The following is a 16,651-nucleotide window of genomic DNA, read 5'->3' on the forward strand; positions in this document are numbered from 1 at the left end:
TCACATCCACAGCATGCTTACTGAACAGAGCTCTATTCTCCTGAGTTTTAACACAGTGACTGACTCAAACTGCAGAATGTATGCGTTGGATACAATATCTGCATATTAATAAAATTCAATGAAATATTTACCTTAATTGCAATTCAGCCTCTTTCTTTTAACCATGTTTAATAGATCTAACAGCAAGTACTGTTTCCCACTGATGCTTTTCTCATTAGCACACTATTGGAAGTAAAATCTGAAGATGAAGATTAGCCATAAAAGCAGCAGAGAATTTGAGGTAATGTTTCATGGTGTTTTGTTTGTTTGTTTGTTTGGGGGGGGAGGGATTGTTCCTAGTGCATCCCCACAACCCTGGTAATAAAAGTTATGTCAAATCGTATACTCTAATATCCCTGCTCAGAGCAGGGTCAGCTAAAGCCAAGTTACTGGATATTGCCCAGCTGGGTTTTGAATATCTCCAAGGGTGGAGACTCCACAACATATCTGGGCAACCTGCTCCAGTGTTAGAGCACTCTAACAGAATTTAATGTGTTTCAGTTTGTGCCCATTGCCTCTTCACTGGATACCACTGAGAAGAGTCTGACTCCCATCTTCTTCACTCCCCCTACAAGGCATCTATGCACATTGATAGAATCTACCTGAGCTTCTGTTTCTTGAGGCTGAGTAGTCTGAGCTCTCTCAGCCTCTCCTTGCATGAGACACTCCAAGCACCTAATCGTCTTTGTGGCCCTTTGCTGGCCTTTCTCCAGTAAGCCCCAGTCTCCTGTACTGGGAGTTGACAGCTTCATACAGCACACAAGACGTGGCCTCACCGGAGCTGAGTAGAGAGGAAGAATCACCATCCTTGACCTGACCACAATGCTCCTGTGACACAGACCAGGACGTTGTTGGCCTTTTTTGCTGCAAAGCCACATCACTGGCTTAAGTGTCTGCCACAACCCCCAGGACCTTTTCTGCCAAGCTCTTTTCCAGCCAGTTGGCCCTCAGTGTGTACTGGGTTCTATCTTCTAAAAGATTCCGCCATAAAGATTGACTTGTTTAGCTTCATACTAAAGACTATCTCACAGTCTGGACACAGTTGCTAGAAAATTTTGATTTCTAATAACCTTTTCAAGATTTTAATCATATTGCTAGTGTAGGAGTTTTCATGTTAATGCAGTGCTGCCCTCCTGCTCTCTTCTGTCTTTTATGTAAAAATAGATCCTCACAGTGTGTTTTTTGTCTCTTCATGCCACTGAGGAGAGTGGATTTATTTTACTGTTTGAAAAGCAAAAGTGTATTACATCTGACCGTGTACTTCTGATAGGTATCTGAGTAATTCTGTTCTCACAGAAACTTTTTTTTTCTTTTTCTTTTTTTTTTTCTGAAGTTCAAAGCATCTCTTTTCCTTAATGTTTGGTATGCAGTAACAACCATACCATGTTTGCTTGTGAACTTTGGAGACATGTAGAAAGGATAAGAAATTGACATGGAGGTAAGAAAATTAGTATCTGGGTTTGATTCAGTTGTTTTGCAAGTGGAGTTGTAAACAAATGTGAAATTTAAAGGAGGATTACAAAGTCTTGATTTATTCCATTCTGCATGTTCAATATCAGTATTTTCATTCAAGAGAAAAAATGTAAATATAGTAGATACATCAGGATTAGATCAAGATGCCAGCAGTATTCACTTGTATTAATTCCTAACATTCACATTTTATAGCTCCATAGAAGTCATGAATTTTTAACTTCCGTTTTCACTGTCGGCAGGTTAGGTAAAAAACTCACTAGTGTTGTTGGGAGATAAAAATGAAAGTCAAAGGGAAGTTACATCTTATTTCATAAACATCTATGTGTGTATATATATGTGATTTATGTAATAGAGAAGCCCATGCATTAGTCTCCATCAGTACTTATAGTTTTTTTAATACAAATTCAAAGCCCATTTACTAATTTTTCAAAAATGTACAAAGAAGAGACTCTACATTGCACTGAATAATTTCCTGATATTCTTCTTCATGAGGGTAGAAATTTTATCTTTACTTTGTATTTTGATTCTTAGCTTAATTATCAGTGAATAACTCTGACTTGGTCTTACAACTTTCAAGCCAGGAAAGTCATCAAGGAATTTTGTAAAACTTCAAGTTCTTCAAAAAGGTAAACTTCAGGGCAGGTTCACCTCTTGTTCTCAAATCCTCCCAGCATTAAAATTGATGAAGAGATGATTTATCAGGATGAAAACTATTCAACCGTGACATACAGAAATTCAGAGCTCCATGTATGTCCTCATTTGTCATTGTCATCAGTCATTCGTCATTTATGATCATTACAGTTTAATGCAGCAATGGTTCAAATTCTGTTTTGAAATAGGTCCCATCATACATTTGTAGAACCCCATTTAAAATCTTCGAAAGTATTCATTTATTTAAAACAGAAACTTAATGGGGCTCTTTGCAGTCCCAAATTCACACTGAAATGTATGTGGGTCAAACCATGCTATTGTATGCTATCTTTACTCCTTATTTCAGTGAACACTTTTTTTTTTCCTAAGTAGAAAAGCAAAATTTATTCCTTATTCTATTTTTTTTTTCCCAAAGAACAAAGTACTTGAAAATAACTTGAATTGTCTACAGCAGTCTTGTGAATTTTCATAGTGCTTTATGTTAGGGTTAATCAGCTGATAAGAATCAATGCAGTTGATCATATGATTAGCTGAACTAACTTGTAATTAGGTGCTAATTAAGATAATTTGTAAACATAGAGCATGCATATAATTCCTAAGTTTTCTTAAGCTTGACTGTGTCCTGTTGTACTAATCTTTATTTTCCTCTTTATTTTGTATTTATATGTTCGCATGCTGTATTGCCTTCTTGCTTTAAAAAAAAGCAAAAAAAAAAAAAAAAAGTAAAAGTAAAAAAAAAGGCATCTAGGCTTCTTTGTAAGGAGTTTGAAAAATGATTGTGAATATCTAAATTTTATTTTCACATTCATTTTACTCTCTGATGGGTTATGCAGGTAGAAAATCGGCTGGACCACTTGCTTCCAAAGGTTATGACCAGGAGTGCAAACTTCCAGTTGGTTACTAGTGTATCCCTTAGGAATTGCTACTGGGCTTAGTGCTACTTAATGCTATTAAGAGCCTGAGCGTTAGGACGGAGTGTGCCTCCTCAGCACCTCTGTGGATGACATCTGCTTAGAGACAGTGGCTGTTGGAGGGCAGGGCTGCTCTTCAGAAGGACTTCAACAAGCTGGAACAAAGGATTGACAGGAACCTTATAAACTTCAACAAGGACAAATAGAAAGTCCTGCCTCAGGGGTGGAATGACCCCATGCAACAGTGTAGGATAGAAACTGTAGGTGAAAACCGGAAAAGTACCTGGGATCTTAGCGGACAAGTTGAACAAGAGTCAGCAGTGGGTCTGGCAACAGTGAAAGCCAACTGCACTAGCAAGGGTTCCAGTCCATGTCAAGGGAGGCATTTCTTTTCCTCTGGTCAGCCATGGTGAGACGACTTCTGGTGTGCTGTGTGTGCTTTTGGGCTCCTCGGTACAGGACAGACATGGGCATGGTGGAGCGAGTCCAGCAAACAGCCATCAAGGTGGCTGGGGGCTTGAAGCACATGATGTGTAAGAGAAGGGTTTGGTGAGACTTAGGAGAAGACGACAAAAAGAACAGCTATGCCATCATAATTTAGGTATTTTGCTCTTTTATAATACTTGCTTTAAAATAATTAACAGAGATTTATAGACTTCATAAACAGAGAGCTGTAATAGCCTTTGGGCAATTTGATGTCATTTAAAACCAAAAATAATAACCCATATTTGAAAAATGATAGAACCAAATCAAGCCTAAAGAGAGAAAACACTCAAATCCCATTAAAATTCAGTGCAGTGTTATTTCACTTACACAAACAAGGTTTCTTGTTCTTAAAATTAAAGGTAATTAACATTTGTTTGCTTGTTTGTTTTCAATTTAAAATAATGGTGTGGAAGCTAATTCTCCACTGTCTAATGTTTGAGCCTTAACCACACGCACTCACACACACAGGAAATCTCATTTGAACCAAGATTGTCTGGTAATGATTTTGATCACAGAATTATATTATGGTTTCATTAACTCCAACAAAAACTTTGGGTTCTTGTGCTTACAGCAATTATAGTTCATTTAGATAAAGATGTAGGTTGCTCTACCTTTTCTTTTTTAGGGCTGTTTCTCTTTGGAGAAACAAAGATGTTGAATTATTACTGTTTAGCATAGTTATGTTCAACAAAGTTACCACTGAGCTTAGTTTGATGCTTTCAGTAACTTGGAACTGCTTGAAAAAAGCACATAATTACAGAGGACTCACCCCTCTTTAGTATGGGTTAGCATACTGCTCTGTCAATAAGGCAATAATAATAATACCTTGGAAAAAGTAGCAAAGCAATTTCAATATCATGATAAATGTTTCAGATAAATTGCTAGCTTGTGCATTGACCTTGGTGAGTGCTTTCATGGGAATGTAGCATGATTATATATAACTTGTCAAACAAAACAATAGTTTATGATCTTAAAAAATTAAATTGCCTCAGCATAATTACAAAAATGGACAAAAAAGACAATAAATGCAAGTAACTGTTCAGGTCATGTCTTTATTAATAGCATGTCATTAAGCAAACTAAAAAGCGCTAACTGTGCCATATCTAGAGATTAAGTGGGAGCAGAACCTCATTAGCTCTAACAGGAAATCTCAGTCAGATGATAGCAGGACTGGGAGCACTTCACTAAGTACATCTGTATAGTCCATCCTTATTAAAGGGTCGTGTCGAGAAACAAGGCACCTTAAGTACTACAATATATTGGGTTGGCTCAGAGCCTCGTAGAGATACTGTAGAGCTCCACCTATCCACTAAGAAGCCATTTGCCTGTCTGTCTTGACAATGCCAAATGTTTAAAGGGTTAGAAGAAAGTATTTATCCAGAATGAACTCAGATTGGTCAAGAGAATTATCTCTGTGTGAAACAGCCTTAGTGGTCTCTTGGATTTGCTGATAGATAAGTATCCTCAGTTTCACACACACACGAGCTTGTCATTTTATGCACTTCCAGCTTTTCACTGTATTTTGCTTCTTATCTCTGCTGTTCGTTACGGTGTTGTGCAGCAGCCTTTGTGCTCCCCTTGGGAAGCTGTGCTTTCCTAACAATTCGCTGTGTGGGCAGCTTCAGCCAACAGGGGCTGGCCAGGTCCCTGCCCAACGCGAAAGGGAGCACAAGGCTGTAACACAAGTACCCCACACAGGGTGATGATGAATAGTTAAAGAAAAGGAATAGAAGTAAATTGAGGCAAGCCAACTAGCTTCTACTGCAAGGCTCTGGACTGAGGTTTCCAAGGGACAGAGTGCCAATTTAGCTAATTGCTCACACTGTTGTGATACACCACCTATGATAAAAAGGGTTAGCTCCTGCCAGAAGTAACTGAGAGGAGGTTTTAAGTTTTTCCCTTCTTGCCTAGGCTAGGTTTGAACTGATCTCTATCGAAAACCCTTGTAGCATTAAAACAGAGACACCCATTAGTGAAATTTTATGCTACCAAATGAAACCCGAGGTTGAGAAATCAGTTACAAGTAGGGGGAAAAGAGTTGTATTACAGAAAAGGTTAATGGTATATGGACACTACTGTAAGTGTATGCAGAAAGTGTTACATTCAATGCGGAAATTTGTTTTCCCACAGTAACAGGAAGATTACTGAAGCAAATCAGGAGCTGTCGAAGACACTGATAATTCTCTGTCATTTCTTTCTGCACCATTTCTGTGAAATTATGCCTTTGTAGCCTTGTAACCCTGTAAATACCGTGTTCCTATTACTTGCAACAGGTCACAGTGTTAGATAACAACGCCGTCCTCGCAACCTTCCAGGCTTTGTGTGGACTTGCCTGGACCTGTGTGAGCTCTGTGTTCACTTGTTTAGTGGTAACAACAATTATTTGACAAACAGGTGCTGCTACCTACTTTGGTATAGCATTCTTATGATAGTCAGTTGTGTGTATATGTGTATATAAATCTGCGTATATGTGCATACATTGTTATATACATTTCTGTAGATGGTAGATAGGAATAACACGTAGTTTTACTGTGCAGAATGAACTACCTATGACCCTGGAATAAAAATGCTGCAGAGAAGAGTATGGGAAAGAGGTAACAGCAGGGGCTTTGAATCTACAAGCACAGAATGGTATCAGAAGCTCAAGAGCCGTAAATAACTCACCAGTGGATGATTACTGGTAAAGCAATCGGGCCTGGGCACTGCGTAAAACCAGTTTTAGGGGGTAGATAACAAAGAGAAGAAAGAACGCATGTCTAACACCTGAAAACATACCATAAATAGTACATTTAACGTGCCACGTACTTGCAAACCAGGGAAGAATGAGCATGTGAGCAAGCGTATAAAAATTACCCCAAGTGGTTCCAGGGGTGACGGGAAAGTGAACATGGGTACAGGTAAGCGTAACGTTGTAGAGAGGCATTGATTTGGGAACATTTGAGTACACATTTTAGCCTTATATGTTTTGAGAAGTAGGTGCTAGTATCATTGTAACCAAGATAATAATAATACTTAAGACTATTAAGACCTCAGTTAAAATAACAGTCAATTCTTGGCTTTGCATATAAGGTGTGTTCCTTTTCCTGATATGCAGACTTTAACTGCAACAAACAGCAGAATTCTTAGTGCAGCACACTACCGGCTGATGGAAATTATTGCAACCTACACAGTAATTTAGATAAAATAAATTGCTAGCACTTTGTTGCACAGCAGCATGCCCAACCCAGTGCAGTAGTGACTCCAAGCTGTGCCTCTCACAGTAAAATTCACAAGAATTACCCAAAGTCTTTCCTCGGCAGTATTAGGAGATAGAGTTTTTGAGCAAGGAAGCACCTATAACTTGGAATGCCTAAATCTATTTCTAGAAGTATAAAGGATGTCAGTTTAATCAATTTGGAGGTCAAGCTACCCCACTTCTCTAGGGTGCTGTGAAAACTGGCAAGTTGCTGGTCTAGGAGGGAATGCAATAAGAGCCATCATTGTCTATTTATAGTGCAGAAATAGTGTCCTATCTTACAGCTGAAATTTCTATCCATGTAAGTGGTTGATCCGTTTGATATTTCTGAATTTCAGCAAAGTCCCCCCAATCCTCTGAGATGTAAACTTAGTTTAGACATTTTGTATAATTAGTTCAACTTTGCTGCAATTTTACGGTGTCCATAAAGGCAAGGAAAATATAAGTATTTGTAAGCTGACATACTAAACAGCTTAATTTATCTCATAGTGGCATATTTAGTTCAGCGGTGACTGACTACACATTGTCCTACCTATAAATAAAGTCATTAGACTGTCCATGGAGCCTTCCAAACCTGTGTCTATAATCAGCAGTGTTATAATCCTAACACTTTCTGTATTGGTAGTTTGATCTATACAAGCACAAATACAATAGTAGAGGGATTTTAAAAGTCAAATAAATGTCACTGGAGTGCAGCAGTAAATGTGTCCAAGGAACATGCTACCTTAATTGAAAATTCAAATTACTGAGCATTGCCACTTTTCAATAAAACATTCAGTGCTGTTGAATGAAAAATCAATAGCTGCTTTATAGTGCATTTTTCTTAAGCAGTAGGCGAGCACTCAATTCCCCTTTAAAAGATTTTTATTCTTCTATCTGTAATATTTACATCTCTTCCTGTTTCTTTCTCTCTCTAGAGCAGAATAATCTTCAGTTTCTTTTGTAAACGGAAACAGAGCTCACTTGTAAGAACAGGACGTGGTATTCAAATTTGGTAGTCATTGTTATAGTTTAAAGCCACTACAAATTCAGCTGGCTGCATAGTTTTGTTTTTTTTTTTTTTTTAGTGAACACTCAATTTAAACTGTGTCTACTGAGATTTCAGGAAATACTTTTTGTTCACTTTTGGATAGGATAGGATTAGTTTTAAGGCAGCAGCCTTGACATTCTTGTAGAATAACTGGAGACTTGTCTTTGTTATCTAGAGAAGAAATGCTATAAAAATATGTAAAAGTTCAGGTAGAAATGGTAAAAATGTGCTGGAGATTTGTAGGTTGAAAGGAAATCATAGGTACCTATGAAAGCAGAGATGGTGGTGGCACGTGAAGTTCTCTGAGAAGTTTCTCCATGATGCTTGACGGAGATGGAGTGCGTTCCTGCTGCTTTTGATCACTGATTATACATTTGACAGTTTTCCGTCTGGGTAGGCTCTAGCATGAAAGGGCCAGTACTTTGTGTCACTTCTCCCTTTCTGTTTTCACTTGCTTCTCTCAGGAAGTAACACAGAAACCACATTAGTATTCTGCTGCATACCTGGCAGAAATGGTACTTGCTGCCTTCTCCTCTTGTACCTGCTGCCTTCTCTTCTTGTATGCTTGTGAGGCAGTGACAGTGATGCTTTATATCAAGTAAATCTGCAGCACCGAGGCTTTGTGAAAGTTCAAGGATATACTGCACCTCTCACTTGTTCCTGTTCCTGTCCCAGCTCTGTTCCAGTAAGTGCTCTCATCTCTGGTGTGGAAACTATTGCAATAATCTGTGTGATGGGAAAGAGAGATTTTTTTTTTTTAAGATTTTCCATATAACTTGACTATATATGAACTTTCCATATAACTTGAAAGAAAAGCTATCATGTTACAGACTGATCTGTACATAGGCTGCTGGGAGTTTTGAGTCAAAATTATATTGATCTTCAAGGATAAGTATGTAACAGTTCATTAAGTTCCAACATATAAATCACAGATATTGATTATAGCTGATAATTGTATACATAGGGTCACTCCATAAGACATAGCCTGAAGTTTTGTGTGCACTTTATTCTCAAGAGTTTTTAGAATTACTTCTAAGCACCCATTGTTTTCCAAATGAGGAGGGAGCAATGACACTGTTACTTAGAGTATAGCCTCCCAGGGCAATGGACCTTTCTAAAAAGACCAGGAATAAGCTTTAATTTAAGTTAGCAGATCAAAATTCCTTGGAACATGGATGAAAATTGTGTGTGCCAATATAGCCTCATTCGTTTAAATGGAATTTGTCCTTTGTAGCATTTCACTGATGTGACTTAGCAACAAGGATCATTAGCCTCTGAGCTAAGAATGAGAATGAGAAAAGAGCCAGATTGAAGTACACGTTACAGCGAGAAAGCCACTGCTGATACATGTGCTCAAAGTACTTTTGCTTTTCCCTATTTCAGATTGAATCTTTATCTCAGCTTTGTGATTGCCCCCTTTACTATAAGCAGCTGTCATTTTTTTGTTCCACAGCTTATCAAATTAACAGATGCTTGTTGTGCAGCATGTGTCAACTTAGAAAAATACCAAAGTATTATCAAATGTAGAAACTGGGTGTGTAGACTGATGCTGAAATTCTCCTCTGCATAAAGTAAATCATGAAGAAACGATGGCTCATCACCTAAAGGCAGAAATCTAATCTGTATTTGTGATAACAGATCTAAATTCGGGCAACTTTCAGTATCTTACACTCTTTGCTTTTAGCTAACTAAAAATGTGAGCTTGTTTTTTATCTCATCAGTGAAAGTCAATGAATGATGAAAGAACCCAAGCCTCTGTTATTTTGCTCACTGCATAGAGTTACTGTCCTTAGATGACTTCTGACTTTTTCAGTCAGCACATGATGGTTTTTTATTTGTTCTGAACATATCCACAAGTGGTTATTAGAGCCCAAAATGAAATATGCTCTGTCTCCGCATCCTCACGTACTTTTCCTTTACAGCAGAGACTTCTTTGACCATGTTATATATATCTTGTCCATGTATATCCTGGTTTTGGTGTATGGCTCTTTGAACGCTTCCATACCATGATGCTTTTTTGGTTCAGTTATCTGAATCAGACAAAACAAGTTCCTGTTACTGGGCTTCCTGCAGTCTTGGTAAGTGAGCAAGAGGTGCAAAAAATAATAGTAATGCCAACCCTTCTTATTGAAGAATGTAATAAGTTCTAAAAAGCAAGTAGTGATTGAATGTAAACAAAATTAAAATTAAGATTTTACTGATTTTCCTGTTAAGAAAGATTTCCTATGCTTTTTTCTGAGTTCCTAAAATAGAGATTTTTTTTTTCTTCTGTGCTGTAGCTTTTCACTATGTGTGGTCTGTCTCAAACAGGCTAACTGAGAAATGTTAAAAAAATCAAATTGGTTAGAACATGTTTCCCTAGAGTGACATAAATCCTTGCCTTTGAATGCTATATTCTGTTACCTTAGACTAAGCAGGAAAATGAATGGCTATTGCTAGTGCATAATCTTATTCTTAAACAATGCTGAATGGCTTCTTCAAAATTAATTTCAGGCAAGACAAATGATATTGAGGAACCAAGCCAATCCACCCATGACCTCCCCTAGAGGCTGTTTCCAAACTGCCACTGCTGCTGCTTGTAAAGCAAGTCATGGGATCTGTCAGAGAGCAAGCCAAGGAACTGAGGCTGAAAGCCAGATTCAGACGCTGGAGGCATTCCAGATTTTGCTATCTCTGTCAGATGTTTACTGATAATTTTCCATGTGTGGATATAAGGCTGCAAAAAGAATTTCTGCCGCAGCAAAGATAGCCAAGTATGATGTTTTGGAATATCAACTGTGTTAGATGCCTTTCAAATCCTATGTTCTTATGAAGTGCTCTCATACCAAACTGAAGCAGAGGGACAAGGTAAAAGCTGCACTGCTGAGTATTTCTCTGCACAGACTGAGATACTTGTAACTCAGCAACGCAGACATGACTAAATTGCCTGTTTATGCTGTGGCACCTTCTAAGTCCTGTGGAACAGATTCAAGCCTGTTTATGCCTAACTTCTGTTCTATAAGAATCACAGATAGAAAGGATAAAACAAAGTCTTAATGGTTTTGTGACATTGCCCATTCCAAAGCTTCCTTTTCCCCATTTGCATGAATATCTCAATGTGGGCAACAGAGAAAAGGGGTCAGTACTCAATACAGTATAAGCCTTTCATGTTTCAGACATTTTAAAGTATATGAGGCATTACAGATGATTTTAAGAACTATGCTTTTCTTCTGCCTGATTTCAGAAAAAACAGCACAAAACGTGCTAAAACGCATTAAGCAGTAACATCAGAGGGTGGCCCGGCAGACCACATGCAGCTTTTAATTAGACCCATGCAACTGTGTTTAAAAGCTGGTTGGCTTAAGCAGAGTTAAATGAGAACAGAGTTTGACCTTCTGTCTGTAGAGTGCTAAATGCTGTAGCACTCAAGACAATGTAATACAAGACACATTGCTAACCTTCCCATCCTGTATACTCCGTTGTGGCTGTTGCCAACTGGATCAAATGAACATTTGGAAAGGTGTGTTAAGTAGTAGCCAGATCCCATTCTCTCTTAATTATGTGGCTTTCACCAGTATGCAGTACTAAATCATCCTTGCCCAGGGGTAGTATAATTACTGCTGAATAGCCTAATGCTGAATAACTTAATATACTGGAGGCAATAATTATTCCCAGAATGTGTCTGTTCCACTTTGCATATTTACTTGTGTTCTTCAGAAAAATTATCCTGCAACATAAATACTCTTTAGGGCAATACTGGTCTTTGCCTTGAATATATTGGTCACAAGCTCAGCCCTTTGAGAGTAAGCTAAAAGACTTCCTTAGAAGAATAAAATGGCAATGGAATAAGTATCTTCAGTAGCTCTATAGAACATATTTTTAATTCTGTCATGGTAGTGCTATTCATTTTAATTTAATCTCTACTGCCAGCCCCTTTCATTTGAATTGCTCAAAGTTCTTTCTTCCTGATTTGAAAGAAAAGAAAGCTAAACTTACAAACCCCAATAACTGAGGGTCACTTTTATCTTTCATACTTTAATAACCTATTATAGTTTACATTTGCAAGTGGAGAATTTTCATCAGATGCAATACTAGATACTGCCCCATTTCTTTCAGGCATATAGTCCCTGTCCTCCTTGCTCGGTTTGTACCTAGTTTGAATGGGAACAGTTCAAGATATTATCCACCTCTCTCCATTTTCTGTTTTTATTGTATTTGTGTTGAATAGTATGGTGATACTGGCTGTCGAGAGTTTGATATGGACTGTGGGAGCAATGTGTTGCCATTTCTGCATTACTAGACTTATTGATACATCTGAAGGATTTTCAAATCGTATATCCCATAAGTGCTGATGTGGGAATATTTCCTCTGGATGAGGGGTATTAGAATGAGAAAGTGGGGTCAGCATTAACCCACTGGAGGGTTTGGAAACTGAATATGTTTCAAAACTCTTAACTTATTATTTTATTTAATTTTAATTATTTAAAATCTGACTCACAGTGAGGTAATTTTGAAAACTGTACCAGCTTTGCATTGGAAATGCGCAGTTTTGCGTTCTAAACATCTGTTAGTTTCTGTTTGCTGGATAGTCTGGCCTCAGTGCTATATTTATCTTGGGATGTGACCTTTCAGTCTCACAGGGATTTGACAACTAAATTTTTCTTAATTTTCTTTACTACCATCTGGCTTTATGATGAAAGAGCTGAAAGGAGAGACTGGGAATAAGATTCAAGTCTATACAGGCTCAAGCCAAACTATCTGCAAACAGCCCCTGTGATCCTAGTTGCGTGTATATGCTCAAGGTACAAAGCTGTTTTTATATGATCGCAGACTCCATTTCAGATATTTAAATATTGTAGCAAACAGTTAAACTCCTGAGAACATGTGTGGATTGGATTATATTGCTTCAGCAGACTCTCATTCTAAAACATACTTGCTTATAACCTTATCTGAATAAAGGCCGCCCTGGTTCTGAAATCTATAATGTTATTTCATTACTGTCACATTCAAAGATGCATACAAATCTGACAAGCAGTAAATTCATTGGCTGAAAGCATCCTCCACTTCAGCAGCTGTATCTATTTTGGTACATTGTCTCGGAGTCTATGTCAATGAGCCTCTGTATTCAAGTACTCAGCATTCAAGTGCAGAAGTTCTTGATTGGGAGCAGATTAATCTTCAATTATCAAAAAGTCTAATTCATAATCTATCTACCCGAAGTCCCCTGTAAAAAAAAAAAAAAAAAAAAAAAGTATACATATTTATTTTAAGTCTGACAAAAAAATCGTCTATTTGCTGAAGTTTTTTTTTTTTAAACTAAATTGACACCATCATCACCACCACCACAATTCCCCCCACTACCCAGCCCAAACAGGATATGAAAGTAAAGAGCTTAAAGGTCTAATGTTATTGCATCTGAAAACAAACTCATTTTTTGTACCTTGGAGACAAGACCTACCAGATGAAAATCAAATAAACTAATTAGTGTTGAGCAAAGAACATTTTATATATTATGGCTCTCTGGGCTAATTTCACCCCTTTCTAACTACTCATTATATAAAACTCCTTAAATCAGTGGGACATAAGGCACTGTACTGAGAGCAAGGTCAATGGAACCAGACTCTTTTAGGACATAATGAATGGAGACAGAATTCTCCAAGGGATCTTCTTAATATATGTCAGGAGCACAGCGGATCACAGACTAGTGATTATGAAGCGGACCTGTAGTCTTTTTTTCCCCCTCAAATGAAGTTTCCATATTTTCCTCTTAAACATTTCTAATCTGAAAACAAAAATTAAATAGGAAGAAGTTCTCATTTAACGACCTGCCTCTTCATAGGAAAAAAGTAAAAAACACATGGAAAAAATCAGGAACATGTTCCTATTTGGTTAAAAATGATAACTGATGAATGGCTATGTAGTATGATTCACATTATTTCTTATTTTATGGAGATGCATTTTAATGTACATCTCTGGTAGTAAAATGCTTTCAAGTAAGTGGCTTGAACGTACAGAATCAAGGAGTCCCATAACAATCGTGAAACTCTATTCTAAAAAAATAAATAAAAGCAAATGTCTAAATATACCACTGCAAAGTGCATGCCTTTGAAAGTAGTGGTCTGGAAGTCATGGTCTGTAAACAATTCTGATGAAGGTTTTCATATTCCAAGTACGGCTTTCTTAGATTATTTAGAAAAACTGGTTTTCATTACCATTTTGAAATTACTGTAGTGAAACCTCCATTTAGCCATCATTTTTAGTTATCATTTAGTTATCATATCAAATGATATGCTGAATACATTTTGTTAAAACTATGATGTCATATTTACTCTCGTTTTACTTAAAAGCATAGTCATTCAATACCAAGCCTGTAAGAAAGATCTGTTCTATTATGTGAAGCAAGTACAAAATTGTCCTGACTTGGGAGTTCTTGAACTAACTGGCGTTCGACTACCTCTAGGTGAGTAAGTGAGTAATTTGAAACTTTAGCAGCTCTGGTGAAGACATAGACACAACATGAATGCTCTGGAGACCATCTTTAACTGTATAATCCACTGTGAGGAAAATTACGTAGGTTGTTTTTGTGTTGGTAATAGTTGTGTATGGTTTGTGTAATAGGTCATCAGAAGTCATCAGCCTGCATAGATAGTAGAGCTAAGTAAAAATATTTTGTCTTGACTGTCTATATTTCTAAATGTGTAGTAGCCTGGCCAGCCAGTTAGCATGCACGCAGTCTGTATTATTGTTAAAACAGATAGATTCAACAAACCATCTTTATTTAGCACAGCACTTAAGAAAGTATTTGGTTCTGATCTCAGAAGTTCTTACTGCTTTTGCTGTAAGTAGGTACTGTGCTCAAAAGGGACGAACTTCAGTATATGTATCTATGCTTTCCTAGATTGTAAAATTGGAGCTGTAGCAGAGTTGAAATGTAGATCCAACTGAAGTCATACTGTACACCCACTGACTTCAGATGGTCAAAGGTTTTTCGCAAATTAATTTGTTTACCAAATAAAATGACATTCTTTGCTTTTAATCCGGTAATGACCAGGTGGACATCTTTTCTTTGTTCAACTCTTTGTATACTCCAGTATCTTTCAGCATGTGCAGTATGTTCCTGCTGTGTTTGTGTTGTTCCCATATTCCTCTATTTTAAATTTAACTTATGCTTCTTGGTGCATCATCTTTTCTTTTCTTTTTTTTCCTTATTTCTTTTTGGTGGGTTTTTATTTTTTGGCGGGGAGGTCTTTTTTCTTCGTTTTTTTTTGGGGGGGACAAAGGGCAAGTAAACAAAACATTTAGTTTAGCATAACCTTCTCAGTGTTTTGTTAGGCTTTCTACACTCACAAAAGCATGCATGCTAGTACAGTGTAGTCCGTTAATGATTTTTGATGTGGTTACCCTTAAAAAGCTATTTTTCTCTGAACTGCTATAGGATTTCATATCCCGAAGCATCTTTACTTTCTCCATTCATAACTAAATTGGAACACTCAATTTTGAAATAATAGTTAGTGTGATTTATTATTTACCACAGCAGCACTGAAGAAATGTATTTGAAAAGAAGCCAGTAGCAAATTACAATCGATTTGCACAATATAACAAATAAAATGTTTTACGGAGGCAGACTCGGTGTTTCAAGTTATATATGATCCATAATAATATCTCCAAGATGTCTGCTTCTTTATTACTGTCAACAATTCATTAATCACCTTCCTACAAAAAGGGAAAAAAAATAGATTCAGACGTCTAAGAAAGTGCTGATTATGGCTCTTTAGTTTCTACACAGTTTTCTCAAAATGCTATAGTTTAAGTAAATGAGGATACATAGGGACATTAAAGAACTCCCTTCAGGTATCCTTGGAATGAAAGCAGTTAAAGTTGCTTATATTGTGATGGAACGGTGATAGTGATTATGATGACGGACTGCAGTTACCTGATGTGTTGATTGGTGGCTGTTAACAAATAGAGAAAATGGAGTGACTAGTGATGGAGAAATAATTAAATCAATACTAAAATAATATGTGCAGTTTGAGATTCTTAGAGCTGTAAATCCGCTAGAAACAGACATTCATATTATTTTCCAGGAAGGTAAAATAGTGTATTTTTGTAATCACAAAATGAATTTGGTTAAAATCTTTCTGCTGTGATTCTAACTATGTGATTTTTATCCCCAAATGCTGAGTTATGCCTGCAGTTCAGTTACCATGTCGTAATTGAACTGTTAGGCAGTTCTGTGATTTGGGGAAGGACTCTTTCAAGTGACAAGAATGTTGTAGCTACACCTCTTGAGATAATGCAGAATATTTTTCCAACACCATGGTTTAGGTATGAGATCTTGATTATCCCATCCTTTACCATATGTTTTCCTGATCGTTGGTGTGTTCCTGAGGTAGCAAAGCCTGCAGATGCAAAAGATGCCTGAGCTACAAAAAAGCTTGTAGCTCAGCGATCACAGTGTGTCTAAATGAGATGCAACTAGCCACAGAATAGGAAGCATTATTGAATCCACTGCTACTCTTTGTATGTGGTTCTAAGATGGTGCTGGACATTTCACTATATCCTTTAGATCATAGACGATGTGCCTGTAGGAAAGTATAAATGAAAGATTAGATCTACAGAGATGTTTGTGTATGTGAAGATGCAGATAGACTCTGATAGGAGCATCATCAGTCCTGTATTTAGGCCAGTGATTTTAATTAGAATTAAGCGTACTGTCCATGTAGTTTACTTTTGAAGACATCATCCATCACCAAGCTGTAAATCTGACCCAAATTGTTCTCATTGATTGTCCAAGAATGAGGAAGAGCGCTGCAAAACTTACAGAATACAATGAGAAAAATAGAGATA

At 37.2% G+C, this 16,651-nt stretch overlaps 1 protein-coding gene across 1 annotated transcript in view; it reads left to right on the plus strand.

Moving 5' to 3' along the window:
* LOC310880977 (uncharacterized protein) overlaps positions 1-16,651 on the plus strand; it is a 1,343,899-nt gene that overhangs the window by 570,595 nt on the left and 756,653 nt on the right. Inside the window, exon 17 of the mRNA XM_083797545.1 lies at positions 219-1,477. The gene's annotated coding sequence lies outside the window, so the exon portion shown is untranslated. The remainder of the gene's footprint in view (positions 1-218; positions 1,478-16,651) is intronic.

The sequence above is a fragment of the Anser anser genome (assembly GCF_964211835.1).
Source record: "Anser anser genome assembly, chromosome: 13".
Lineage (NCBI taxonomy): Eukaryota > Metazoa > Chordata > Aves > Anseriformes > Anatidae > Anser > Anser anser.